This window comes from Pongo pygmaeus, chromosome 5 (assembly GCF_028885625.2).
Source record: "Pongo pygmaeus isolate AG05252 chromosome 5, NHGRI_mPonPyg2-v2.0_pri, whole genome shotgun sequence".
NCBI lineage: Eukaryota > Metazoa > Chordata > Mammalia > Primates > Hominidae > Pongo > Pongo pygmaeus.
In genome coordinates this window covers 105,124,586-105,143,724 of record NC_072378.2, presented here as the reverse complement: position 1 = coordinate 105,143,724, position 19,139 = coordinate 105,124,586, and the positions used below count along the sequence as shown (strand labels likewise).

Here is a 19,139-nt window from a genome sequence, read left to right as displayed (position 1 = left end):
TCCCTTGATGAAGTACTCTCCCCACTTTTCCTGTGGATGTGCTTCCTGTGAGCTAAATTAGAGTGATTGTTGTCTCTCTTCCAGGTCTAGCCACTCAGTGAATCTACCCAGCTCTGGGCTGGTACTGGGGGTTGTCTGCACAGAGTCCTGTGATGTGAACCATACCAGCGCTTGTTCTGGTAGAGGTGGTGGAGGGTGCAATGGATTCCATGAGCGTCCTTAGCTTTGGTGGTTTAATGCTCTATTTTTGTGCTGGTTGGCATTTTTGTGCTGGTTGGCCTCCTGCCAGGAGGTAGGACTTTCCAAAAAGCATCAGCTGAAGTAGTGTGGAGAGGGATCAGTGCTGGGCGGGGCTCTAGAACTCCGAAGACTATGTGTCCATTGTCTTCCGCTATCAAGGTGGGTAGGACAGGACCATCAGGTGGGGGCGGGGCTAAGCGTGTCTGAGCTCAGACTCTCCTTGTGTGGGTCTTGCTGCAGCTGCTGTGGGTGATGGGGCTGAGATTCCCAGGTCACTGGAGTTGTGTACCTAGGAGGATTATGGCTGCCTCTGCTGAGTCATGCAGTAGTGAAAAGCCGGCAGTCACAGGCCTCAAACCAGCTCCCATGCAAACCAAAGGGCTGGTATCACTCCCACCATGCCCCTCCGCAACAGCCCCGAGGTCTGTTACCAGGCAGAGGGGGAGACAGGCTTGAAGACTTGCCCCAGGCTACTGGGGCTGTGAACGAAAAGGGCTTTAGTTCCTCCCCTGCCTGTGAAGTCTGCAAGTGGGATGTGAACGCTCCTCCAACTTCTGGCCAGGTGGCTTCTCACCCCATTTAAATTGTTACAAAGTTCAGCTAGAGATTTCCTCCCCACTGTGGGGTTTTACCCCCTGCTCCTCTGGCCACCCTCCCAATGGATCCCTGTGGTGCCAGGGAGGAATGGGCTGACTGGGGACCCAGCGAGTTCCCAGGGCCTTTCTGCTCTTCCTCTACCCCTGCATTTCACTTAGCTTGGCTCTATAACTTGACTCAGCTCCAGGTAAAGTCAGAAAGTTCTCCCACAGATAGACGCTCAGCTTCTCCAGTGGGGGTGTGTGTTTGGGAGAGGAGGATCTCCCTTTCCCAATTCTGCAGTTGGGGCACTCACAGTATTTGGGGTGTCTCCTGGGTCTGCAGGAGCAGTCTGCTTCCTTCAGAGGGTCTGTGAGTCCTCTCAGGATTGCTGATTTGTTCTTGCAGTCAATCTGGAGCTTAGATTTGTCTTAATATATTTTTGCCTTGTACCTTTGCTCATTCTTAAGACATGTGTAATCAATGCTTTCCTCCTTCCCCATTTTCTTCTTTATTTATCCCACCGTGAAGGGCACACTCCAGTTCTTTTGAAAGATCTCTTAGACCACACAGAATATTTGAATTAATTTTACCAGCAAAATCAAATTTTAAAAAATGTTATTTAAAACACCTTTGGGTCATTTCCTAAACTAATACATATTTAAACAAAATACAATTCCTGGGGAGGGGCCAAGATGGCCGAATGGGAACAGCTCTGGTCGGCAGCTCCCAGCAACACCAACGCAGAAGGTGGGTGATTTCTGCATTTCCAACTGCTGATGAGGTACCCTGTTCATCTCATTGGGACCAGTTAGGCAGTGGGTACAACCCAGAGAGAGCAAGCAGAAGCAGGGTGGGGCATCGCTTCACCCAGAAAGTGCAAGGAGCCAGGAGACCTCCCTTCTCCAGCCAAGGGAAGCCATGAGGGACTCTGCTACCTGGCCGAAGTACTAGCTTTTCTTACTGTTTTTGCAATGCACAGATCAGGAGATTCCCTTGTGTGCCTACGCCACCAGGGCCCTGGGTTTCAAGCACAAAACTGGGCAGCTGTTTGGGCAGACACCGAGCTAGCTGCAGTATTTGTTTTTGTGCCCCAGTGGCACCTGGAACCCCAGCAAGACAGAACTGTTCACTCCCCTGGAAAGGGGACTGAAGCCAGGGAGCCAAGTTGTCTCGCTCAGCAGATCCCATTCCCATGGAGCCCAGCAAGCTAAGAACCACTGGCCTGAAATTTTTCGCTGCCAGCACAGTGGTCTGAAGTCAACCTGGGATGATTGTGCTTGGTGGGGGGAGGGGCATCTGCCATTACTGAGGCTTTAGTAGGCAGTTTTCCCCGAAAGTGCTAAGGAAGCTGGGAGGTTTGGACTGGGCGGAATTCACCACAGCATGGCAAAATGGCTATGGCCAGACTGCTTCTTTAGATTCCTCCTCACTGGGCATGGCATCTCTGAAGGAAAGGTAACAGCCCCAGTCAGGGGCTTACAGACAAAAGCCCCATTTCCCTGGGACAGAGCACCTGTGGGAAGGGGCAGCTGTGGCCACAGCTTCAGCAGACTTAATCATTCCTGCCTGCCGGCTCTGAAGAGAGCAGCTGATCCTGACAAGAGGGATTCTCCAGGCACAGCTCACCAGCTCTGCTAAGGGACAGGCTGCCTCAGTTGGTCCCTGAACCCTGTGCCTCCTGACTGGAAGAGACCTCCCAACAGGGGTCGAGAGACACCTCATACAGGAGACCTCTGGTTGGCATCAGGCCAGTGACCCTCTTGGATGAAGCAGAAGAGGGGCCTGACTGTTAGAAGAAAAATTAGGAAACAGCAACAACATCAACATCAAAGAAAAAGATCCCCACATGAAAACTCCACCCAAAGGTCATCAGTTTCAAAAATCAAAGGTAGATAAATCCACAAAAATGAGGAAAAAACAGTGCAAAACCACTGAAAATTCCAAAAACCAGAATCTCCTCCAAATGATTGCGACTCCTCCAGCAAGGGCACAAAACTGGATGGAGAATGACATTGATGAATTGACAGAATTAGGCTTCAGAAGGTGGGTAATAACAAACTCCTTTGAGCTAAAGAAGCATGTTCTAACCCAATGCAAGGAAGCTAAGAACCTTGATAAAAGGTTACAGGAACTGCTAACTAGAATAACCAGTTTAGAGAGGAAGATAAATGATCTGATGGAGCTGAAAAACACATCACAAGAACTTTGTGAAGCATACACAAGTATCAATAGCCAAATTGATTAAGCAGAAGAAAGGGTAACAGAGATTGAAGATCACTTTACTGAAATAAGATGTGAAGACAAGATTAGAGAAAAAAGAATGAAAAGGAATGAACAAAGCCTCCAAGAAATATGCAACTATGTGAAAAGACCAAACCTACGACTGATTGGTATACCTGAAAGTGATGGGGAGAATGGAACCAAGTTGGGAAACACACTTCAGGATATTATCCAGGAGAATTTCCCCAACCTAGCAAGACAGGCCAACATTCAAATTCAGGAAATACAGAGAACACCACTAAGATACTCCTCAAGAAGAGCAATCCCAAGACACAGAATCATCAGATTCTCCAAGGTTGAAATGAAGGAAAAAATGTTAAGGGCAGCCAGAGAGAAAGGTTGGGTTACCTACAAAGAGAAGCCCATTAGACTAACAGCAGATCTCTGTGCAGAAACCCCACAAGCCAGAAGAGAGTGGGGACCAATATTCAACATTCTTAAAGAATTTTCAACCCAGAATTTCATATCCGCCCAAACCAAGTTTCATAAGCGAAGGAGAAATAAAATCCTTTACAGACAAGCAAAAGCTGAGAGATTTTGTCACCACCTGGCCTGCCTTACAAGAGCTCCTGAAGGAAGCGCTAAATATGGAAAGGAAAAACCAGTACCAGCCACTGCAAAAACACACCAAAATATAAAGACCAATGACTCTTATGAAGAAACTGCATCAACAAATTGTGCAAAATAAATAGCTAGCATCATGATGACAGGAACAAATTGACACATAACAATATTAATCTTAAATGTAAATGGGCTAAATGCCCCAATTAAAAGACACAGACTGGCAAATTGAATAAAGAGTCAAGACCCATCGATGTGCTGTATTCAGGAGACCCGTCTCCCGTGCAAAGACACATATAGGCTCAGAATAAAGGGATGGAGAAATATTTACAAAGAAAATGGAAAGCAAAAAAATGCAGGGGTTGCAATCTTAGTCTCTGATAAAACAGACTTTAAACCAACAAAGATCAAAAAAGACAAAAAGGGCATTATACAAAGGTAAAGGGATCAATGCAACAAGAGCTAACTATCCAAAATTTATATGCACCTAATACAGGAGCACCCAGATTCATGAAGCAAATTCTTAGAGACTTACAAAGAGACTTAGACTCCCCCACTATAATAATGGGAGACTTTAACACCCCACTGTCAATATTAGATCAACAAGACAGAAAATTAACAAGGATATTCAGGGCTTGAACTCAGCTCTGGACCAAGTGGACCCAATAGACATCTACAGAACTCTCCACCCCAAATCAACAGAATATACATTCTTCTCAGCATGACATAGCACTTATTCTAAAATCAACCACATGATTGAAAGTAAAACACTCCTCAGCAAATGTAAAAGAATGGAAATCGCAAGTCTCTCAGACCACTGCACAATCAAATTAGAACTCAGTATTAAGGAACTCACTCAAAACTGCACAACTACATGGAAATTGAACAACCTGCTCCTGAATGACTACTGGGTAAATAATGAAAATAAGGCAGAAATAAAGAAGTTCTTTGAAAATAACAAGTTTTGAAATTGAGGAAGTAATTAATAGCCTACCAACCAAAAAAAGCCCAGGACCAGACAGACTCACAACCAAATTCTACCAGAGGTACAAAATGGAGCTGGTACCATTCCTTCTGAAACTATTCCAATCAATAGAAAAAGAGGGAATCCTCCCTAACTCATTTTATGAAGCCAGCATCATCCTGATACCAAAGTCTGGCAGAGACACAACAAAAAAAAGAAAATTTCAGGCCAAATCCCTGATGAATACCGGTGCAAAAATCCTCAAGAAAATACTGGCACACTGAATCCAGCAGCACATCAAAAAGCTTATCCACCACGATCAAGTTGGCTTCATCCCTGGGACACAAGGCTGGTTCTACATACACAAATCAATAAACATAATCCATCACATAAACAGAACCAACAACAAAAACCACATGATTATCTCAATAGATGCAGAAAAGGCCTTCAACAAAATTCAATAGCCCTTCATGCTAAAAACTCTCAATAAATTAGGTATTGATGGGATGTATCTCAAAATAATAAGAGCTATTTATGACAAACCCACAGCCAATATCATACTGAATGGGCAAAAACTGGAAGCATTCCTTTTGAAATCTAGCACAAGACAAGGATGCCCTCTCTCACCACTCCTATTCAACATAGTGTTGGAAGTTCTGGCCAGGGCAATCAGGCAAGAGAAAGAAATAAAGGGTATTCAATTAGGAAAAGAGGAAGTCAAATTGTCTCTTTGCAGATGATGAGATTGTATATTTAGAAAACCCCATCATCTCAGCCAAAAATTCTTTAAGCTGATAAGCAACTTCAGCAAAGTCTCAAGATACAAATCAATGTGCAAAAATCACAAGCATTCCTATACACCAATAACAGACAAGCAGAGAGCCAAATCATGAGTGAACTCCCATTCACAATTGCTATTAAGAGAATAAAATACCTAGGAATACAACTTACAAGGGATGTGAAGGACCTGTTCAAGGAGAACTACAAGCCACGTTCAAGGAAATAGGAGGGGACACAAACAAATGGAAAAACATTCCATGCTCATGGATAGGAAGAATCAATATCAAGAAAATGGCCATACTGCCCAAAGTAATTTATACAGTCAATGCTATTCCCACCAAGCTACCATTGACTTTCTTCACAGAATTAGGAAAAACTACTTTAAATTTCATATGGAACTAAAAAAGAGCCCATATAGCCAAGACACTCCTGAGCAATAAGAACAAAGCTGGAGGCAACAAGCTACCTGACTTCAAACTGTACTACAAGGCTACAGTAACCAAAACAGCATGGTACTGGTACCAAAACAGGTATATAGACCAATGGAACAGAACAGAGACCTCAGAAATAACACCATACATTTACAACCATCTGATCGTCGACAAACCTGACAAAAACAAGCAATGGGGAAAGGATTCCCTATTTAATAAATGGTGCTGGGAAAACTGGCTAGCCATATGTGGAAAATAGAAACTGGACCCCTTCCTTACACCTTATACAAAAATTAACTCAAAATGGATTAAAAGACTTAAATGTAAAACCCAAAGACAGAAAAACCCTAGAAGAAAACCTAGGCAATGCTATTCAGGACATAGACAAGGGCAAATACTTCATGACTAAAACACCAAAAGCAATTGCAGCAAAAGCCAAAATTGACAAATGGGATCTAATTAAACTAAATAGCTTCTGCACTGCAAAAGAAACTATCATCAGAGTGAACAGGCAACCTACAGAATGGGAGAAAAATTTTGCAATCTGACAAAGGTCTAATATCCAGAATCTACAAGGAACTTAAATTCTGAGAAAAAAACAACACCATCAAAAAGTGAGTAAAGGATATGAACAGACACTTCTCATAAGAAGACATTTATGCAGGCAACAAATATATGAAAGAAGCTCATTATCACTGGTCATTAGAGAAATGCAAATCAAAACCACAATGAGATACTATCTCATTGAGATACCATCTCATGCCAGTTAGAATGGTGATTATTAAAAAGTCAGGAAACAACAGATGCTGATGAGTCTGTGGAGAAATAGGAATGCTTTACACTGTTGGTGGGAGTGTAAATTAGTTCAACCATTGTGGAAGACAGTGTGGCGATTCCTCAATGATCTAGTACCAGAAATATCATTTGACCCATCTATCCCATTACTGGGCATATACCCAAAGTATTATAAATCATTCTGCTGTAAAGACACATGTACATGTATGTTTATTGCAGCACTATTCACAAGAGCAAAGACTTGGAACCAACCCAAATGCCCATCAATGATAGACTGGATAAAGAAAATGTAGCACATATACACCACGGAATACTATGCAGCCATAAAAAAGAACGAGTTCATGTCTTTTGCAGGGACATGGATTAATCTAGAAGCCATCATCCTCAGCAAACTAACACAGGAACAGAAAACCAAACACCACATGTTTTCACTCAGAAATGGGACTTGGACAATGAGAACATGTAGACACAGGGAGGGGAACATCACACACCAGGGCATGTCAGGGTTTGGGGGCAAGGGAAGGGAGAGCATTAGGACAAATATCTAATGCATATGGGGCTTAAAACCTAGATGATGGGTTGATGGGTGCAGCAAACCACCATGGCACATGTATATCTATGTAACAAACCTGCACATTATGCACATGTGCAGAATCTTAATTCTTGAATTAAGAATCTAATCTTGGCTTACTGCAAACTCCGCCTTCCAAGTTCAAGTGATTCTCCTGTCTCAGCCTCCTGAGTAGCTGAGACTACAGGTGCATACCACCACACCTGGCTAATTTTTGTATTTTTAGTAGAGACAGGGTTTCACCATGTTGGCCAAACTGGTCTCGAACTCTTGACTCAAGTGATCCACCTGCCTTGGCCTCCCAAAGTGCTGGGATTACAGACGTGAGCCACTGTGCCCAGCCAATAGAAGGGATTTAGTTTGGGCACAGTGTGTCATGCCTGTAATCCCAGCACTTTGGGAGGCCAAGGCGGGTGGATCACAAGGTCAGGAGTTCCAGACCAACCTGGCCAACATGGTAAAACCCTGTCTCTACCAAAAATACAAAAATTAGCCAGGTGTGGTGGTATGTGCCTATAGTCTCAGCTACTCGGGAGGCTGAAACAGGAGAATCACTTGAACTTGGGAGGTGGAGTTTGCAATGAGGCAAGATTGTGCCACCGCACTCCAGCCTGGGCGACAGAGACTCCGTCAAAGAAAAAAAAAAAAAGAAAGAAAGAAAAAAAATAGTGGGGATTTAAATCTACATCTTTTGACTCAGAATCCAGGGAGAGTTCTTCCTACTTTTTGACACTGCTGGTACTGTCTGGAGCATCACATGAAATGATTCAATTCTCAGCTTTCCTCCTGAATACAAATATTGTTTCTCTAAAAAGCACAAATGAGAAAATCTGGTCACGATAATTGGAAGCAACTGCTGGGGCTAATGGAAGGACATGACAGCCTTATTTGATTTCAAGTTATATTTCAGGGTTTTTTTCTTATATTGAAATTGTTCATTTCAGTGAAAGACCGCATAAGAATGCCATACTGGGAAGAAAACTCAACTAAGAGCTCATTGTTCCCTAGGCCTGTATTTTAAGGGGGCAATATGCATATTTAATTTGTGTGTGTGTCAGAGAACAGCCCAGTATGACTCTCCCTTCACTTTCATTTATTAAGGAAATATTGAAGCAGCCTTGGAGCGCTTACTTGATCATCCTTTGCCCCTCTAGCCTTTCGGCTAAAGCAGATTATATCTCTCTGCTTTTAGTTAATTCTATCTCATTTGCTTGAGTATTGAAAAGAATATTAGGAAATGAAAATTTCCATCTGCAAAGACACTGGACACTTTCAGTCAGGTAAATAAAAATGAAGGGCAAATCTCATCACTCACAAACAATAAGTTTTTCCTTCACTATCCTTGAGCTCTTTGACCATCTAATGTTGTCGTTTGTCTGCAGAATAAGCTGCAGTTTTAGCATAAATGTACTGTGATTATAACTGCTCTCAGGCTGCCCCTGCATCTTGCCAACTGCCTGGACTCATTTATTACCCTATCTCACCCACTCATCGGACAGGAAAATCTGCAGCACAGTGATTCAGCCCAGCAAGATTGTCTTGGCTGGAATAATGTGAGACTGGGATTGAAGCATCAATTTCTTCTCACCAAAACAGGAAGAATTAAACAAGTTGATTTTAAACAGACATAATCTGGTCATCTCGTTCACTTCCAAAGTCACGAAAATGGAAAGAAAAAGTCGACTTGTACATTCTCCCCTAAATAAATAAATAAATAAACCTCTATACTCAGGAAATTCTGGGAGCAGAATTTTTCAAGTACGTGCTAAAGGGAAGAATGCTGTGAAGTTCAGATCTGGAAAGCCTCCTGGACACTTCTGAGTATGCTTCACCTGATTGGGTGGCCACCAGGAGTCTCTGGGAGGTATGTGAGGGGACTTTAGATAGAGTAATGTGGCAGGGACTGTGATTTGTCTGCCAACATCTGTTCCCCGCTCTTTGAAAGTAATAGAATTGTAGCTTTGTATGTGGTTGTCAGGCAAGATTACGTTTCTCAGATGTCCTTGCAGTTAGGTGTAACCATATAACCAGGTTTTCACCCAAATAATGTAAGCAGAAGTGATATGTACCATCACCAGGTCTGGGATTGAAGACATCAAGGGGGCCTTCTCGCTGTCCCCCACCCCCGGCCTTCTCTCCTTCCCTGCAGGTTAGAACCTGAATGTGGCAGTCACAGCTTTGACAAATGATAACACTCTAGGGTCTCGCTACTCCAGTGCGGTCCGGGAACAGAAGAATTGCATCATCCGGGAACTGTTAGAAATGCAGAATCTCAGGTCCAGTCACTGACCTACAAAAATAGAATTGTAAGATTTCCAGGGGAGTCAAACATGCTTGAAGTTTGAGGCACCCTGGCCAAGGGCTGGCAGAGCCCAGACCTAGAACAAACCTGGGTCCTCGTGTGAGCAGAGCTGTCCCACCAACCTGCAGCACTCACTTTGGAACTACGTGTGTGCGTGTGTGTGTGTGTGTGTATGTGTGTGAAACAGACATTTTATTTATTATTTATTACTAAAGTCATGGCATTTTGGAGTGTCTTTGTTACTGATGCTTAGATGTATCTTGATACAAGTAATGTGACACTGTTCACAGGGTCTCATTTATCAGAACATATTTTAAACTTGCCATGGAAGTTCCTATCCCAAAGTAGTTCAATCTTAAACCCTGCCACATGCCTGCACTCTAATCAGCTTGCAGATCTACCAGGTGTGACTTCAGGACCCAAAGATATTTCCCACTACTAATTAGGGATCCTCGTCCTAGAAGATACAGCCACTCAGAAACCACCAGCCAAGTCAGGAACTGGGAAAGAGGAAGAGAGTCCCTAATGAATGGTCACCAGTGGAAATTAAGACTAGAAATCGGGAGAGGAATTGCAGTGGATGAAGTTAGAACTGCAGGTCTGAGAACTCACAGGACCCTTTCGGCTGTCCATAGCAGCCACCTTCTAACTGCACTCTGCTTGCCCCTAGCTGACCCCTGCCTTTCATGGTGGCCACTGGCCTATTCAGGACACTTCAATCATTGCCCTACCCAACTAAGCCCCAGAATTGTTTTAAAGTCAACATCTTATCTATAAAGAAAGTGACGGGGGCTGGGCACAGTGGCTCACACCTGTAATCCCAGCACTTTGGGAGGCTGGGGCAGGTGGATCACTTGAGGTCAGGAGTCGAGACCAGCCTGACCAATATGGTAAAATCTCGCATCTACTAAAAATACAAAAATTGCTGGGCATGATGGTGCGTGCCTGTAATCCTGCTACTTGGGAGGCTGAGGCTTGAGAATTGGTTGAACCTGAGAGATGGAGGTTGTAGTGAGCCAAGATTGCACCACTGCACTCTAGCCTGGGTGACAGAGTGAGACTGTCAGAAGAGGAGAGAGGAGAGAAGAGAGACAGACAGAAAGAAAATCACCAAACTATTTTTAAATGATACTTCCCACATGAATTCAATCATGTTTAATGATCTAAACAACTCAAACGGGTTGGCACAGCATATAACCCCAGACTCTGTTTGACCACTACGTACATCTCCATACTCATCGCCTCCTCATCCCAGGCCCACTCCATGTACCCTTTCTTTGTATTCACAAAACACTTTGCCATACCAAAGGGACATTTCCTTGTCTGTCTCCTTGATTTTGCACACAAGTTTTCCTCATGCATTTGTCAAAATTTAGTTCTCCTCTTGATAACCTCATTTTTCTATTCTTGAAACCTTTTATTTAACAAATCTGAGACTTGGATTTCCTTGCAGTGTTCTGCCACTTCACCATTCATGCCCAGATTGTGGCTCTGAATACCATTCCCCGCCAAAATGAACCACGGCTCCTCGCAGAAATGGCTGATGCCAGGTCTGGGTCAGGAAATGTACAAGATACCTTGTCATGCCACAAAGCAAGGAAGCTCTCAAAGACTTCTGGGTCATGTTGGCAGGAGTCAGGAAACAGCTTATAGTGGCTCCCACTTGCCAAAGAAGGGACAAATTGGACATTTATAAAAGTGTATTTCATGTATGTGAAATATAAATTCCAATGGATTGAAATAAATCATTACTTTTTAAAAAAAATCCAAAAACAAAACAAAATTTAGAACCTTCATTATCACTCTTAGAGGAGCTATGGAAGTCAACTCTATCTGAGAACCTGTTTAAAAGAGAAAGTCAAGAACATATCCTGCCTCTTATATGCAGTCTACCTCAAGCACATAAAAGGTAGTTCATGCACCTCTCCATATTTGCACATCCCCACCTGTCCCCGAGTTTCCAGCCACTTGTTTAATGGACATCCCCACCACCACCATTACTGTCTGCCCTCCTAACACTGCCACTGTGTCGGCCTCCCGAGTCAAGGGCTGGGCTCTGAGCATGGCTGTGGTCATCCCTGCTGCCTTGGGAACAGCTGCTCTGGTGCCCTGGTCCATCCTGAGGGGGTAGGCACCAAGGTACTGGCTCCTCCCATTACTTCTGGACCCAGATAAAGTGCCAATCATTAGTGCAAGGGATCTGACTTCTCCAGATGCTGCCCTGGCCAGTCTGACAGCTCAGTCTGGAGGGTTAGAGGAGTTACACCTCAAGGTAAACTTTGACCAATGAGAGATATAATATAGGAAATTATCAGCAGATAAGTTTGCTTCCCTTCCTCCCCTAATGATGCACAGGCAGCCTGAGAGTTGAATTATAATCACAGTATATTTGCAATAGAGCCTCAGTTTATTTTGCCCACTAACAGTAACATTAGATGGTCAATGAACTCAAGGGCAGGGAAGGAAAAACTAATTGTTCACGAGTAATGAGATTTGCTGCCCCTGTCCCTTTTTTTTTTTTTTTTTGGAGACAGAGTCTCACCCTTTTGCCCAGGCTGGAGTGCAATGGGTCTATCTCAGCTCACTGCAACTTCCACCTCCCAGATTCAAGTGATTCTCCTGCCTCAGCCTCCCGAGTAGCTGGGGTTACAGGCACACCCCACCACACCCAGCTAATTTTTGTATTTTAGTAGAGACCAGGTTTCACCATGTTGGCCAGACTGGTCTCCAACTCATGGCCTCAAGTGACCCTCCCTCCTTGGCCTCCCAAAGTACTAGGATTACAGGCATGAGCCACCATGCCTGGCCTGCCCTTCTATTTTTATTTGCCTGAGTGGAAGTGTCCTCTATGGACTATTCCAAGGTGTATCATTTCACACTGTCCCTCTAGAAAATGTTCTACATAACCAAACAACCAGTTGTGTAACTTTTATGAGGTTGTGCTGGCTCAGTAACATACCACCTTGCATTTGCTTTTCCTCATTCCCTGCCTCACTTACTTTTTCCTTCACTCCGGCTGCTCTTGAATTGCATCTCCCAGTAAAACTTTAGTATTCAAACTTTGCCTTAGGCTTTGGGTTCTAGTTAATTCATGAAGTAGCTGTGATGGCTAATACTGAATGTCAACTTGATTGGATTGAGGGATGCAAAGTATTAATCCTGGGTAGGTCTGTGTGGGTGTTGCCAAAGGAGATTAACATTTGAGTCAGTGGGCTGGGGAAGGCAGACCCGCCCTTAATCTGAGTGAGTACAATCTAATCAGCTGCCAGCAAATATAAAGCAGGCAGGAAAACCTGGAAAGGTTAGACTGGCTTAGCCTCCCCACCTACATCTTTCTCTCATGCTGGATGTTTCCTGCCCTCAAACATCAGACTCCAAGTTCTTCAGCTTTGGGACTCGGACTCAGACTGGCTTCCTTGCTCCTCAGCTTGCAGATTGTGGGACCTTGTGATTGTGTGAGTTAATACTTAATAAACTCCCCTTTATATATATGTCTATCCTATTAGTTCTGTCCCTCTAGAGAACCCTAATATAGGTTTTGGTACCAGGAGTGATTCTAGAGGAACAGAATATTAAGGATGGAGTTCTTTTGTTGGTTTGGGGGTTTCTGGAGGTGGCTGCTTAAAATGATTAGACCCAAAAATACTAAGGACTGTACTTCTAGTAGTATGGAGAATACCAAGAGTCCCTGGCATGAACTGTTTAGAAAGTTAGGCAAAATAAATGTATTTGACACTCCTGATTCACTGCTCATGAGAGACAAGGAGTTCATTGACTCTATACATAATACCTTTGACCATATGTGGAGAACCAAGGAACATAATGAAGCTGGTTGGTTGCTCCTAAGTTCACTAGACACAGTGATGAAAGAAAATAATGAACTCAGGGATTCTGTCTCCCAGCTTCAGAAGCAGATATTGAGCCTCAAATCTTCTAAGATTGCCCTGAGTGAGAGTCTTATCTCCTGTGGAGAAAGAGCTGAAATTGTGGAAAATCACACACAAGGTCTTATCATGCAAGTGGCTGACCTGCAATGAAAGGTGCATGCACAGCCTCACCAGGTGTCTACTGTTAAAATGAGGGCAATGATTAGAGGAGAATGGGACCCTGCAACTTAGAATGGGGATGTATGGGATGAAGCCGGGGACACTGAGCTTGTAAACTCTGGTGAACCCTTTTTGCCAGAAGAAACGGCTTCCCCATCACCAGTAGTGGCAACATTCCCTCCCTGACCTACACTGGCATCAGCCTTTCCACCTTTCTCTAAGGAGATAAACCCCGCACTGCCTGGGGCAACAGTGATGGCCTCCCCTGAGCCAGTTGCCAGGCAAGATAATGTTGATTCTCCTCAGGAGCCACCCCCAATACTCCTGTTTGTTTCTGACCTGTAAGTCCCAGCAGGGCCCTAGAAGTGAGGTTGAGAGTGTGACCCATGAGGAGGTGCACTACACTCAAAAAGAACTGCTTGAGTTCTCTAATTTAAATGAACAGAAATCTGGAGAACAGGCATGGGAATGGATATTAATGGTGTGAGATAATGGTGGAAGGAATAGAGTTGGATCAGGCTCAATTTATTGATTTGGGCCCACTAAGTAGGGCTTCTGCATTTAATGTTACAACACAGGAAGTTAAAAAAGGTTCTAATACTTTATTTGCTTGGTTAGCTGAAATATGGATTAAAAGACGGCCCACTGTGAGTGAGCTGGAAATGTCTGATCTCCCTTGGTTTAATGTAGAGGAAGGGATTCAAAGGCTTAGGGAGACTGGGATGCTGAAGTGGATTAGTCACTTTAGACCTACTCATCCTAGCTGGAAGGGTCCAGAAGATACACCCTTGACCAATGCTTTGTGAAATAGATTTGTGAGGGCAGTACCTGCATTTTTTAAGAGCCCTATAATTGCTCTTCTCTGTATGTCAGATCTAACAGTGGGAACCACAGTCACCCGACTACAAAATTTAAATACAATGGGAATAATTGGATCCTGAGATGGCAGGGACCAATTGGCAGCACTCAACTGTCAAAAAAAAGCTGGGCACAGCTACCATAATGGACAGCAGAGGCAAAGCAGCAATCACAATAGTCTGACTCACATAGAGCTCTGGCATTGGCTAATTAATGATGGTGTTCTTAAAAGTGAAATTGATAGGAAGCCTACTGCATAACTTCCAGGTCAAATGAACAAAAGACTAATTTGAACAGAGAATCATAGCCCCTCAGTCAATTTCCAGACTTGAGCCAGTTTACAGACCTGGAACCCCTTGAATGAAGGGGGGCCCAGGTCCCGTTGAGGAAGGACCCCACTACACTACCAACAATTTATGCTAATCTTTCTCCCATCCTTCCTCAAGGACACATCCAGCCTTTTACCAGAGTGTGCACTGGGGAAAGGGAAATGATCAGACATTTCAGGGACGACTGGACACTGGCTGTGAGCTGACGTTGATTCCAGGGGACCCGAATTGTGGTCCTCCAGTTAAAGTAGGGGTTTATGGAGGTAATTAATGGAGTCTTAGCTCAGGTCCTACTTACAGTGGGTCCCTTACTCATGTTGTGTTCATTTCTCCTGTGCCAGAATGCATAATTGGCATAGACATACTTAGTAGCTGGCAGAACTCCCATACTGGCTCCCTGACTGGTAGGATGAGGGCTATTATGGTGGGAAAAGCCAAATGGAAGCTATTAGAGCTGCCTCTACCTAGGAAAATTGTAAATCAAAAACAACACCGCATCCCTGGAGGGACTGCAGAGATTAGTGCTCCCATCAAGGGCTTGAAAGCCACAGGGGCAGGGGTGTCGATTCCCACCACATCCCCATTCAATTCTATCTGGCCTGTGCAGAAGACAGATGGATCTTAGAGAATGACAGTGTGTTATCATAAGCTTAACAAAGTGATGACTTCAATTGCAGCTGCTGTACCAGATGTGTTTGCATCACTTGAGCAAATTAACACGTCTCCTGGTACCTTGTATGCAGCCATTGACTTGGCAAATGACTTTTTCTCCATTCCTGTCTGTAAGGCCCACCAGAAGCAGTTTGCCTTCAGCTGGCAAGGCCAGCAATATACTTTTACTGTCCTACCTCAGGGGTATATCAACTCTCCAGCTTTTGTCATAATCTGATTCAGAGAGACCTTGATCACTTTTCACTTCCACAATATATCACGTTGGTCCGTTACATTGCTGACATTACGCTGATTGGATCCACTGAGCAAGAAGTAGCAAACAGACTGGACTTGGTGAGCCATTAGCATGCCACAGCATTGGAAATAAATGCAACTACAATTCAGGGACTTTCTACCTCAGTAAAATTTCTAGAGGTCCAGTGGTATAAGGCATGTTGAGATATTCCTTCTAAGGTGAAGGATAAGTTGCTGCATTTGGCCCCTTCTACAACCAAGAAACAGGCACAACACCTAATGGGCCTATTTGCATTTTGGAGGCAACACATTCCTCATTTGAATATGTTCCTCTGGTCCATTTATTGAGTGACCCAAAAGGCTGCCAGTTTTGAGTGGGGTCCAGAACAGGAGAAGGCTCTGCACCAGGTCCAGACTGCTGTGCCAGCTTCTCTGCCACTTGGGCTATACGACCCAGCAGATCCAATGGTGCTTGAGGTGTCAGTGGCAGAAAGAGATGCTGTTTGGAGCCTTTGGCAGGCCCCCACAGGTGGATCACAGCAGAGGCCTCTAGGATTTTTGAGCAAGGTCCTGCCATCTTCGGCAGATAACTAATCTCCTTTTGAGAGACAGCTCTTGGCCTGTTACTGGGCTTTGGTGGAAACTGAACGTTTGACTATGGGTCATCAAGTCACCATACGACCTGAACTGCCTGTCATGAACTGGCTTCTTTCTGACTCATTTAGCCATAAAGTGAGTCACGCACGGCACCATTTCATCATCAAATGGAAGTGGTATATACGTAATTGGGCTCGAGCAGGTCCTGAAGGCACAGGTAAGTTACATGAGGAAGTGGCTCAAATGCCCACGGTCTCCACTCCTGCCACCCTGCCTTCTCTCCCCCAGCCTGCACCGATGGCCTCATGGGGAGTTCCCTATGATCAGTGGACAGAGGCCTGGTTTATAGATGGTTCTGCACAATATGCAGGCACCACCCAAAAGTGGACAGCTGCAGCACTATAGCCCCTTGCTAGGGCATCCCCAGAGGACAGTGGTGAAGGGAAATCTTCCCAGTGGGCAGAACTTCGAGAAGTACACCTGGCTGGGCACTTTGCATGGAAGGAGAAATGGCCAGATGTGCGATTATATGCTGATTCATGGGCTGTAGCCAATGGTTTGGCTGGATGGTCAGGGACTTAGAAGAAGCATGATTGGAAAATTGGTGACAAAGAAACTTGTGGAAGAGGTATGTGGATATGGACCTCTCTGAGTGGTCAAAAACTGAAGATATTTGTATTTCATGTGAGTGCTCAGCAACAGGTTACCTCAGCAGAGGAGGATTTTAATAATCAAGTGGGTAGGATGGCCTGTTCTGTGGACACCACCCAGCCTCTTTCCCCAGCCACCCCTGTCATCACCCAGTGGGCCCATGATAAAAGTGGCCATGGTGGCAGTGATAGAGGTTATGCTCAGCAACATGGACTTCTACTCACCAAGGCTGACCTGGCTGCAGACACTGCTGAGTGCCCAATTTGCCAGTAGCAGAGACCAACACTGAGCCCTCAATATGGCACCGTTCCTTAGGGTGATCAGCCAGCTACCTGGTGGCAGGTTGATTATATTGGACCTCTTCCGTCATGAAAAGGGAAGAGGTTTGTCCTCACTGGAATAGACTTTTACTCCAGATATGGACTTGCCTATCCTGTACACAATGCTCCTGCCAAGACTACTATCCGTGGACACACAGAATGCGTTATCCACCATCACGGTACTCCACACAGCATTGCCTCTGACCAAGGCACTCACTTTACGGCTGAAGAAGTGTGGCAGTGGGCTCATGCTCATGGAATTCACTGGTCTTACGATATTCCCCATCATCCTGAGGCAGCTGGATTAACAGAATGGTGGAATGGCCTTTTGAAATCACAATTACAATGCCAACTAGCTGATAATACTTTGCAGGGCTGGGGCAAAGTTCTCCAGAAGGCTGTGTATGCTCTGAATCAGCATCTAATATATGGTATTGTTTCTCCCACAGCCAGAATTCATGGGTCCAGGAATCAAGAGGTGGAAGTGGATATGGTACCACATGCCATCACCCCTAGTGATCCACTAGCAAAATTTTTGCTTCCTGTTCCCCATTACATTCTAGTGGCCTAGAGGTTTTAGTTCTGGAGGGAGGAACTCTGCCACCAGGAGACACAACGATTCCACTAAACTGGAAGTTAAGACTTACACCTGGACACTTTGGACTACTCTTACCTTAAGTCAACTGGCTAAGAAGGGAGTTACAGTGTTGGCTGGGGTGATTGACCCAGGCTATCATGATAAGATCAGTCTACTGCTCCATAACGGAGGTAAGAAGAATAAGCTTGGAATACTGGTGATCCCTTGGGGCGTCTCTTAGTATTACTATGCCCTATGATTAAGGTCAATGGGAAACTACGACAGCCCAATCCAGACAGGACTACAAATGGCCCAGACACTTCAGGGATGAAGGTTTGAGTCACTCCACCAGAAAAAAAACAACCTGCTGAGGTGCTCACTGAAGGCAAAGGGAATACAAAATGGATAGAAGAAGGAGGTAGTCATCAATACCAGCTGCAACCATGTGACCAGCTGCAGAAATGAGGACTGTAAGTGTCATGAGTATTTCTTTCTTTTGTTAGAAACATTTGTGGCCAGGTGCAGTGGCTCACGCCTGTAATTCCAGCACTTTGGGAGGCCAAGGCAGGCGGATCACAAGGTTAGGAGATCAAGACCATCCTGGCTATCACGGTGAAACCCTCTCTCTACTAAAAATGCAAAACAATTAACCGAGCTTGGTGGCAGGCGCCTATAGTCCCAGCTACTCGGGAGGCTGAGGCAGGAGAATGGTGTGAACCCAGGAGGCAGAGCTTGCAGTGAACAGAGGTCGCGCCACTGCACTCCAGCCTAGGCGACAAAGCAAGACTCCGTCTCAAAAAAAACAAAACAAAAACAAAACAAAAAAACACATTTGTACGTGTATACTTATACTAAGAAAATAACTTTGTTTTATTTCCTTTTCCTTTATCATGTGACATAACATTTATTGACTTCATATCAGCATTTAAGTGTTGTTAACTTTATGAAATAGCATTTGGATTGGGGATTGGTGCATTTCCGGTTGTACGAAGGATAGTTGTATTATGTTAGGCACAATTATGATATTATTGTCTTTATTTGAAGATTATGTATGATCTCAGGAGATGTATTTGGGTTCAAGTTAACAAGGGGTGGACTTGTGATGGCTAATACTGAGTGTCAACTTGATTGGATTGAAGAATGCAAAGTATTGTTCCTGGGTGTGTCAGTGTGGGTGCTGCCAAAGGAGATTTACATTGGAGTCAGTGGGTTGGGAAAGGCCAACCCACCTTTAATCTGGGTGGGAACCATCTAATCAGCTGCCAGCAAATATAAAGCAGGCAGAAAAATGTGAAATGGTTAGACTGGCTTAGCCTCCCCACCTACATCTTTCTCCCATACTGGATGCTTCC

General features: G+C 44.4%; 1 pseudogene; it reads left to right on the top strand.

Annotated features, from left to right (window-relative positions):
• Nucleotides 1-1,511: 1,511 nt before the first annotated feature.
• Nucleotides 1,512-17,781, top strand: LOC129039095 (uncharacterized; annotated as a pseudogene).
• Nucleotides 17,782-19,139: the final 1,358 nt, after the last annotated feature.